The following is an 8,818-nucleotide window of genomic DNA, read 5'->3' on the forward strand; positions in this document are numbered from 1 at the left end:
CTGGAGACAACAGATGCTGGAGAGGATGTGGAGAAATAGGAACCCTTTTACACTGTTGGTGGGAGTGTAAATTAGTTCAACCATTGTGGAAGACAGTGTGGCAATTCCTCAAGGACCTAGAAATAGAAATTCCATTTGACCCAGCAATCCCATTACTGGGTATATATCCAAAGGATTACAAATCGTTCTACTATAAGGACACGTGCACACGAATGTTCATTGCAGCACTGTTTACAATAGCAAAGACCTGGAACCAACCCAAATGCCCATCGATGATAGACTGGATAGGGAAAATGTGGCACATATACACCATGGAATATTATGCAACCATCAAAAACGATGAGTTTGTGTCCTTTGTGGGGACATGGATGAACCTGGAAACCATCATTCTCAGCAAACTGACAGAAGAGCAGAAGATCAAACACCACATGTTCTCACTCATAGGCGGGTGTTGAACAATGAGAACACATGGACACAGGGAGGGGAGCACTACACACTGGGGTCAGTTGGGGGGAAATAGGGGAGGGACGGTGGGGGGTGGGAAGCTGGGGAGAGATAGCAAGGGGAGAAATGCCAGATGTAGGTGATGGGGAGGAAGGCAGCAAATCACACTGCCACGTGTGTTCCTATGCAACAATTTTGCATGTTCTTCACATGTACCCCAAAACCTAAAATGCAATAAAATAAATAAATGGGAAAAAAAAAAAAGAAATTCAAATTCACCCTCTGAATTAGAGACTGTTAGTGGGCCCAGCCACCTGGGATGGGTGGTGGTCTAACAAGTGCTCCAGGTGTTTCTTATGCCTGAAAACATTGAGAATCACTGTCACAGAAAAACTAACAGAGGATAGGGAAAATATTTTGATAAGTGTTCACCTTTTGAACAAACTTCAAAAGAAAAACTTGCAGTGGTCCCAAACAGATAAGTATTATTCCCATTTTCAAGGGAGAAAATTAAGAAATTTGACCCAACCCACCACAATTAGGAGAAGTCAAAGCTCATGTTTTAATTATTTGACCTTGAAGACCATCTCTTTCTTAACCATGGTTTTATAAGGTTTTCTTAATGCTATAACTAGTTAAAAGTATTTACACAAAGTAAATAGGAAAAAAAAATAGAAGATTTCTGCATGATTCTCTCAAAATCATTGTAAAGCACATAGTCTAGATAATGGTAAGATGAAAATGAAACTAAATAGGATCAGGGGGACTAAAAGAATGGGAGACAAAGTAAGAGCATAGGAAATCCCAAAAGACAGTGACAGAATCATATTTACCTTAATAAGAGCAGAATAAAAGTATCCAAACTGGTTTGGAGAAAACAGAAAAGATTATGAAAGTAAAGAATATGTTGAAACTATGACAGAGAAGATAAAAGATATAGAATTCTGAGATCTAAGACCTAAACAAGAATGACACTTGCTTACAAGTAAGAAATCTAAAAACAGAAAGAGAAGCAACAATATGTGATATAATATGGAAGAAAAATGTATACATATCAGGAGGAATCACAGAATTCCACACAAAACTAATAATGAAAGACCAATCTACAGCCAGACATATAATGATAATTTTATATGATTCTAATTTCAAAAATCCATGAAGTAGTTAGGCTCAAGACACATGTTACAATGAAAAGAAATGAAGATCATAAAATGAGAATAGAACCTATTTATTCAAAGCGTCCTGTATCAAGAGAGTCAGTCTTTTCCAGGGACTCAAAGCAAAGGCAGTCAGGGAAATAAGAATAAACAAAGGTTTCTGTTTTTATATCTGCACATCTTTTCAGTTTGTCTTTTTATTATTTTAAGTTTTATATTTCACTCCATCTCACTATAAATTTCCAATTGATAGAATATTATGCTGCCTCTTTTCATTGTTTTGAACAATGTTAATGACCATAAGAAATTGTTAATGTCACACTGTTAGATGAAAATAAGTAAGACACAAATATATTATATAGCTTCAATCTGTGTACAGATTTGTAAAGATAAATGTATGTATACATATAAACATTTGATTAAAATTAATGTCTTTTCATAAAGTATATATTCAGATTTTGTAATATATACACATCTATGAAAATGTATACATAGTTTTGATATATTAAAACATATATGCCTTGTTATGTTAAAGTATATAGAGAGGAACTTCCACCAAGATGGCTGAATAGGAGCAGCTCCGGAGAGCAGTTCCCAGTGAGAGTGACACAGAAAGCAAGTGATCTCCGCATTTCCAACCGAGGTACCAGGTTCATCTCAATGGGACTGGTTGGACAGTGGGTGTAGCCCAAGGAAGGCAAACTAAGGCAGGACAGTGGGTGTAGCCCAAGGAAGGCAAACTAAGGCAGAGTGGGTTGCTGCCTCACCCAGGAAATGAAACAGGCCAGAGGAACCCCCCACCCAACAGAAGCCATTGGGGACTTTTCCGGCCACGCCAGTGCTCCAGTTCAAATGCTGTGCTTCTCCCATGGTCTTTGCAGCCCATAGTACAGGATATCACCCACCCAGATCCCCACCCACTGTGGGTTTCTAGCACAAATCTGGGTGGCCAATTCAGCCAGCACCACAGGTTTCCACCACAAATATAAGCGGCCATTTGGCTGGTATCAGGAGCGCCTGCAAAACAGAGCCACCCACACTTCTGAGAGAAAGGAGGCTGAAAGTGAAGAGTCAGTTGATCAGGCTCAGTGGGTCCCACCCCCACGTTGACCAGCAAACCGAATCCTACTGGCTTGGGATTTTCGCAACCAGCATAGCAGTTTGAGCTCAACCTGGGATGGTCAAGCTCGGTGGGAGAAGGTTGTCTGCCATTACCAAGACTGTCCGCCATGACCAAGGCACCCCACCATTACCAAAGCAGTCCACCATTACTGAGGTAGTTTGCCATTACTGAGGCAGTTCTAATTTTACTGGTGTAAACAAAATTGCAAGGAAGTTTACATAGCAGCTGAGCAGAGCCTACGCAGCTCAGCAAGGCCTCTGCAGCCAGACTGTGACTAGACTCCCTCCTTGCTGGGCAGGACATCTCTGAAAAAAGGCAGTAGGCCATCAAGGACTTATAAATAAAGCCCCACCTTCCCAGGATAGAGTACCTGGGAAAAAGGGCAGTTGTGGGTTCTGCTGCAGCAGGCTTAAATGTACCTACCCAGCAGCTCTGAAGGGAGCAACAGAGCTCCCAGTACAGCACTTGAGCTCTGATAAGGGACAGACTGCCTCCTCAGGTGGCTCCTTGACCCTCGTATATCCAAAGAGACACCTCATGCAGGAGAGCTCTGGCTGACATCTGGCAGGTACCCTTGGGACGAAGCCCCAAGAGGAAGGAACAAACAGCAATCCCTGCTGTTCTGCAGCCCCCACAGGTGATTCCCAGGCAAGCAGGGCCTGGAGTGGACCTCCAGCAGTCCTTAGCAGAGGGTCCTGAGTGTTAGAAGGAAAGCTAAAAAACAAAAAGAAATAGCTTCAACATCAACAGAAAGGACATTCACTCAGAGACTCCCACCTGAAAGTCACCAACTTCAAAGACCAACAGTAGATAAATCCACAAAGATGGTAAGAAGCCAGTGCAAAAATGATGAAATCACTAAAAACCAGAACGCCTCTCCTCTTCCAAGGGATCACAATTCCTCACCAGAAGGAAACAAAACTGGATGGAGAATAAGTTTGATGAATTGACAGAAGCAGGCTTCAGAAGGTGGGTAATAACAAACTTCTCTGAGATAAATGAACTAGTTCTAACCCAATGCAAAGCAACTAAGAACCTGGAAAAAAGGTTAGACAAAATGCTAACTAGAATAACCAGCTTAGAGAAGAACATAAACAACTTGATAAAGCTGAAAAACACAGAACAAGAACTTCACAAAACATACACAGGTTTCAATAGCCAAATCAATCAAGCAGAAGAAAGGATATCAAAGATTGAAGATCAACTCAATGAAATAAAACAAAAAGGCAAGATTAGAAAACACTCTTCAGCGTATTATCCAGGAGAACTTCCCCAACCTAGCAAGGCAGGCCAACATTCAAATCCAGGAAATACAGAGAACACCACAAAGATATTCCTCAAGAAGAGCAACCCCAAGGCACATAATTGTCAGATTCACCAGGTTAAAATGAAAGAAAAAATGCTAAGGGCAGCCAGAGAGAAGGGTTTGGTTAACCACAAGGGAAGCCCATCAGATTCAGAGGGCATCTCTTGGCAGAAACCCTACAAGCCAGAAGCGGGGGAGGGGGGCAACATTCAATATCCTTAAAGAAAAGAACTTTCAACCCAGAATTTCGTATCCAACCAAACTAAACTTCATAAATGAAAGAGAAATAAAATTCTTTATGGACAAGCAATTGCTGAGAGATTTGTCGCCACCAGGCCTGTCTTACAAGATCTCCTGAAAGAAGCACTAAACATGGAAAGGAACAACCAGTACCAGCCACTCCAAAAACATACCAAATGGTAAAGACCATTGACACAATGAAGAAACTGCATCAACTAACAGGCAAAACAACCAGCTAGTATCAAAATGGCAGGATCAAATGCACACATAACAATATTAACCTTAAATGTAAATGGGCTAAATTCCCCAATCAAAAGATACAGGCTGGAAAATTGGATAAAACGTCAAGACCCATCAGTGTGTTGTATTCAGGAGACCCATTTCACATACAAAGACACACATAGATGTGAAATAAATGGATGGAGGAAGATTTACCAAGAAAACGGAGAGCAAAAAAAAAAAAAGCAGAGGTTGCAATCATAGTCTCGGATAAAACAGACTTTAAACAAAGATCAAAAGAGACAAAGAAGGGTATTACATAATGATAGAAGAATCAATGCAACAAGAAGAGCTATCCTAAATATATATGCACCCAATACAGGAACACCCAGATACGTAGAGCAAGTTCTCAACAATCTACAAAGAGACTTAGACTCCCACACAATAATAATGGGAGATTTTAACACTCCATTGTCAATATTAGACAGATGAATGAGACAGAAAATCAACAAGGATATCCAGGACTTGAATGCAGATCTGGACCAAGTGGACCTAACAGACATCTACAGAACTCTCCACCCCAAATCCATAGAACATACATTCATCTCAGCACTGCATCGCACTTACTCTAAAATTGACCACATAATTGGAAGTAAATCACTCCTCAGCAAATGCAAAAGAATAGAAATCATAACAACCAGTCTCTCAGATCACAGTGCAAACAAATTAGAACTCAGGATTAAGAAACTCACTCAAAACTGCACGACTACATAGAAACTGAACAACATGCTCTGGAATGACTGCTGGATAAATACTGAAATGAAGGCAGAAATAAAGATGTTCTTCAAACCAATGAGAACAAAGACACAATGTACCAGAATCTCTGGGACACATTTAAAGCAGTGTCTAGAGGGAAATTTACAGCATTAAATGCCCACATGAGAAGTGAGGAAAGATCTAAAATCGACACCCTATCATCAAAAGTAAAAGAGCTAGAGGAAAAAGATCAAACAAATTCAAAAGCTAGCAGAAGAGAAGAAATAACTAAGATCACAGCAGAAGTAAAGGAGATAGAGACACAAAAAACCCTTCAAAACAATCAATAAATCCAGGATCTGATTTTATGAAAAGATGAATGAAATAGATAGACTGCTAGCCAGAATAATAATAAAGAAAAGAGAGAAGAAACAAATAGATGCAATAAAAAATGATAAAGCGGATATCACCACCAATTCCACAGAAATGCAAATTACCATCAGAGATTACTACAAACAACTCTATTCACATGAACCAGTAAAGCTAGAAGAAATTGATAAATTCCTGGACATTTACACCCCCCAAAGACTAAACTAGGAAGAAGTTGAATCCCTGAATAGACCAGTAACAAGATCTGAAGTTGAGGCAGCAATTAATAGCCTACCAAACAAAAAAGTCCTCCCTATCTCATTTTTTGAGACCAATATCATCCTGATACCAAAACCTAGCAGAGGCACAAGGGAAAAAGAAAATTTCAGGACAATATCCGTGATGAACACCAATGCAAAAAACTTCAATACAATATTGGCAAACCAGATGCAACAGCACATCAAAAAACTTTTCCATCACTATCAAGTAGGCTTCATCCTGGGGATGCAAGGTTGGTTCAACAAATGCAAATCTATAGACAAAATCCATCACACAAACAGAACCAAAGACAAAAACCACATGATTATCTCAATAGATGCAGAGAAGGTCTTTGACAAAATTCAACAGCCCTTTAAGCTAAAAACTCAATAAACTAGGTATTGATGGAACGTATCTCAAAATAATAAAAGCTATTTATGACAAACCCACAGCCAATATTAGACTGAATGGGCAAAAACTGGAAGCATTCCCTTTGAAAACTGGCACTAGACAAGGGTTCCCTCTCTCACCACTCCCATTCAATATAGTATTGGAAATTCTAGCTAGAGCAATCAGGCAAGAAAAAGAAATAAAGGGCATTCAAGTAGGAAAAGAGGAAGTCAAATTGTCTCTATTTGCAGATAACATGATTGTATATTTAGAAGACCACATCGTCTCAGTCTAAAATGTCCTTAAGATGATAAGCAACTTCAGCAAAGTCATGGGATATAAAATCAACGTGCAAAAATCACAAGCATTTCTATGCACCAATAACAACAAACAGAGAGCTAAATCATGAGTGAACTTCCATTCACAATTGCTACAAAGAGAATAAAACACCTAGGAATACAATTAACAAATGATGTGAAGCACCTCTTCAAGGAGAACTACAAACCACTGCTCAAGGAAATAAGAGAGAACACAAACAAATGGAAAAATATTTCATGCTTATGATTAGGAAGAATCAGTATCACGAAAATGGCCACACTGCCCAAAGTAATTTATACATTCAATGCTATTCCTATCAAGCTACCATTGACCTTCTTCACAGAACTGGAAAAAACCACCTTAAACTTCATATGAAACCAAAAAAGAGTCCTCATAGCCAAGACAATCCTAAGCAAAAAGAACAAAGCTGGAGGCACCACGCTACCTGATTTCAAACTATAAAAATGCCATTTTAATGAATGAAGACATTTTGAAGTATAAAATATAAAATTAGAGATATTCACAAATTAGAAATAATGGCATTAGATCTGTCCAGACTGAGAAAACCTGAAGACCTATTTGTCAAGACTTTTAAGATATTGTTATATTGTTACTTAGGTAAAATATCTAATATTGCATGTTTTTAAAAAATGGACATTTAAATATGTGTTTTTGCTTTTCTGGTATTGTTACTGGTAATTTTAAAATGTCTCTTTTGATATTTTCCCTCAAAACAGAATTCCCCAACGTGGAAGAGAAAAGTGAAATGTTATAATTTATCTTTATTATTTTTCAGGACTACATAGGTAATTCTACTTAGAAAAAAAATCTATTAAAATTTTTCATATATTCCAAATCTTGAAAAGTCATAAGCAAATAAAGAATCAAAGTATACATATATGTCTCCAAACTTTTCTCTTTCCTCCATTGTATGCCCAAGATACTCGTCTTTAAATCAATATAACATTCTTTAGTACATCTGCCCTTCAATCCATATACGAATCCCTTCATTTATCCATCTGTAGAATCTAAGTGTATGCTTTATGCCATGTATTCTGCTAGTTTTGGGATATACTGGTGGAGCTGAGATGAGATGTGGTATCATCTCACTAGGGCATGCTGAATGTTGGCACTCACTAATTGTCTTTGTAGAAGGAATAACCCCTTTGTCTTTCCAGATTAAATTCTTATACTGACAACAGGACTCTGCTGCTGATTTTAATAGCCTTTTTGACAATTTGGCCATGACAGGTGAGTGGGAATTGATGAAAAGGCCTAGGAGATTACATATGTACATTCTGTTCACCTAAGCATCATATCCAAGTTAAAGGCCCTTACTCTTTCTATGGTATTCACATTGTCAATTGCAATATTGTTTCTGTTTTTAGCCTTAGCTTTCTCCGCATAGGGTTTCGGTGAGCTGAGATCGTGCCATTGCACTTCAGCCTGGGCAACAACAACGACAACAAAATTTAAGTAGAAGAACCCACCGATGCTGTTACAGGAAGGAAAACAAACACATACTAATTAGTGGTGAAAATAATAATTTGTACTACCTTGCAGGTGGGCAATTTCAGAAAATAAATAAAATGCTTAATTAGAAGTATCCTTTGACCTAGTGATGACAACCAGTTTTAAAAATTTGTCCTAAGATTGTCTTCTCAAATTTGATTTTTCTGTATATAGTGAGATGGCATACCAAAATATATTCAAATTATCAGCAACTTGATTTGATACAGGATAATTTATTATTTTTCTTGATATCTAAAAGGTAGCATTTCTATAAGCATAGACTGACAAATGCGGAACTTTCGTATTAGTGAAACTGCAAAATGCAGTCAGCGTGAATTAGGCTAATGACTACTCTCCACTCCTTTGCGCAATTAGGCTAGATTGTGTGATTTCTTAGTTAGTCCTAAGAGTTTACTAAAATTCATATTTTTAAATGTCCCTGTCATTTATAATCTCTCTGTTTTGATTCACACCCCTGCCAAAGAATCATATATTCAAGTAAACCAGTTCAACCCCTTGTGAATGTTGCAATTAATTATACTTTTTATTTTTTTAATTTTATTTTCTTAGAGAAAGCGTCTTACTCTGTTGTCCATGCTGAAGTGCAGTAGTGTGATACCTCACTGCAGCTTAGAACTCCTAGGCTCAAGTCATCCTCAGCTCCAGAGTAGAGATTTTGGATGAGTACCACCACACCTGGCTTTTTTTTTTTTTTTTTTTTTTTTT

This window comes from Cebus imitator, unplaced genomic scaffold, assembly GCF_001604975.1.
Source record: "Cebus imitator isolate Cc_AM_T3 unplaced genomic scaffold, Cebus_imitator-1.0 Scaffold27, whole genome shotgun sequence".
Lineage (NCBI taxonomy): Eukaryota > Metazoa > Chordata > Mammalia > Primates > Cebidae > Cebus > Cebus imitator.